Below are 2,487 nucleotides of genomic sequence, written 5' to 3' on the forward strand. Positions count from 1 at the left end.
ACACAACACAGTAGGGCTGGGTCTCAATCTGATATGGGCAAAACGTTAGAAATACTTGACGTGCAGTAGGAAGGCCATCACTGGGAAATAAATCTTCCAGTAATGCTATTACTTTTAATGTTTTGGAATGGGTTTTTAAGGATTCATATTACAATGGAAACAAGTTGAATCACATATAAACATACACACTTATCCATACAGATTATGAGTTAATTATAATGAGACTCTCATGAAGGGAGGGTATATGTCTTCCAAAAGGAGCAATTTAAATATAATCAGCAACTCTAAACTAATAGATAAGAGCTATAAAACAGCAAATAATTCCAGACTACCTCTTATACTTTTTTTTTGTTCTGAAGACAGGGACTTGCTCTGTCACCCAGGCTGAGTACGGTGGCATCATCATAACTCACTGCCCATCACACTCCGCTTCCTGCTGAGGCTCCCAGGTAGCTGGGACTACAGACAGGTGCCACCATCCCCAGCTAATTTTACTTTTGTAGATTCCAGGTCTCACTGTGGTGAGATTGGTCCTAAACTCCTGGGCTCAAGCGATCCTCCTGTCTCAGCCTCCCAAATTTCTAGGATTAAAGGTGTGAGCCACCATGCGTGGCCTCTTAAACCACTTTTCATCCTTCCCAGCATCTTTACCTTCTGTTTCACTTAAATAGAGTAGGCTACCATCTTTAAACAGTTTATAACAGATATTGGCTGTAAATTCTTCCAGACCAAGTACAGAAAAGTACTTTCTTGGCTGTAAAGCTAGATTGTCACTCCTTCCCAAACCAACATTATAAAAAGACTCCACTGTATTAAAAACAAACATGAACCACGATGACTCAGGCATATCCTAGAAGTTGCGGATTTTGCCCTGGTAACATCATCCTCATGGATAGTTGAGAGGTGGTTTTAATTTAGACAATGCGTTTGCCATTTGGCTTTTAAAATATTTGCATTATTCAAGTGATGGAAATTTCTTTGTTAAAGATAAAAAGCTCTCTTCTCTAAAAGATGCTTGGCATATCTGAAAGTCAGTGGGATATCTGGTGCCTTCAGAAGGTCAAATCCATCCTGACCTCACCTCTTAGAAGCCAGGATTAACTGTTAACTGCTGGGATCCTTAAAGGATCTCACAGCAGCACAGCCTGCCTAAGAACTAGAATATGGAGTGTCCTTTGAGTGTTATGATCTGGTTATAAGACCTGAGTCAAATGGGTATGTACTTGCAAATACTATGCTATTAATTATCCCAAGAGATCCCACCTAAGTTACCTCATGTATAGAAAGATGGGTCCATCAATTATCTTCCAATCTCATTGCAACTCCAGTGTGTTCTTCCCAACACATTGCTTCTTACAGAAAGCACAGATCATAGATTTGAATTTTGTTCCTTTCTCCTGGTGAAGGGCGGATTGGCCAAATGGCAGACAACAGGATGGGAAGGAGGAGCCTGGGTAACCCACAGCAATGAAGGAACTGGCGATCTGAGCTTGGCAAGGAGTGCTAGTGGAACCTCATGCAGAAGGAGGAAATCAATGCTGTTTAAGCAAAATGGTTAATTACCAAGTGACCATTTAATTCCATTATTTTTCGGGAGACAAAAACATTAGAATGTATAATAAATTGAGGTTAATTAAGGAATGAGTTAGGTAGAGAGAGGCACCTTGAAAGAAAATAGGGCTCGGCGCCCATAGCTCAGTGGTTAGGGTCCTGGCCACATACACCAACGCAGGTGGTTCGAACCCAGCCCCAGCCTACTAAAACAACAATGACAACTGCAACAACAACAACAAAAATAGCTAGGCGTTGTGGAATCTCTTAAGCACAAGAGTTACAGGCTAGTGTGAGCTGTGATACCACAGCACTCTCCCAAGGTGACATAGACTCAAAAAAAAAGAAAGAAAGAAGAAAGAAAATGGAAGACTGGAAAGGTTGGGAAAATACAGGACTAGGAAAAAGTAAATTCTGTCTTTTCCTTTGGTGCTGGTGAAGGACCCATCTACACAATACACTTCTCTTGCCAGAAACCATCAGGAACAAACATTCTGTGTAACAGGGAAGACAGCACTTGGACTTCCCTTTCCTGGTGAAAGGTAACAAACTAGTCAACTTAACATGTCAAACCTTTTGTTCTAACTAGTACATTCATTAACCAATTTCTTTTGTTGATGCAAAGAACGCTCACTGAAGTGGGCAGCATCACTGTGAAACGTTCCCTTAGGAGAGGGGAGAACCAGCTAAGGAATGTCTTGAGCCAGCTGCTACTTTTAGCTTCTGACGAGGCCTTGCGAGTATCCCTGAGAACAGTTCCACCCTGAGCTTACAGTGAAGCAGCTGTCTGGCCGGGGTTTCGTAAACAAACGTCAGGGGGGACCCTGATGATTCCAATGCCTGGGAACACGGCAAGCCAGGCTGCAGTTAAATGGTCTCATGGAAAGGGAAGACCGGATATATGTCTTAATATTTCAGGAACATGAGAGTTTCCAG

This window comes from Otolemur garnettii, unplaced genomic scaffold, assembly GCF_000181295.1.
Source record: "Otolemur garnettii isolate 467f Iridium unplaced genomic scaffold, OtoGar3 scaffold00104, whole genome shotgun sequence".
Classification (NCBI taxonomy): Eukaryota; Metazoa; Chordata; class Mammalia; order Primates; family Galagidae; genus Otolemur; species Otolemur garnettii.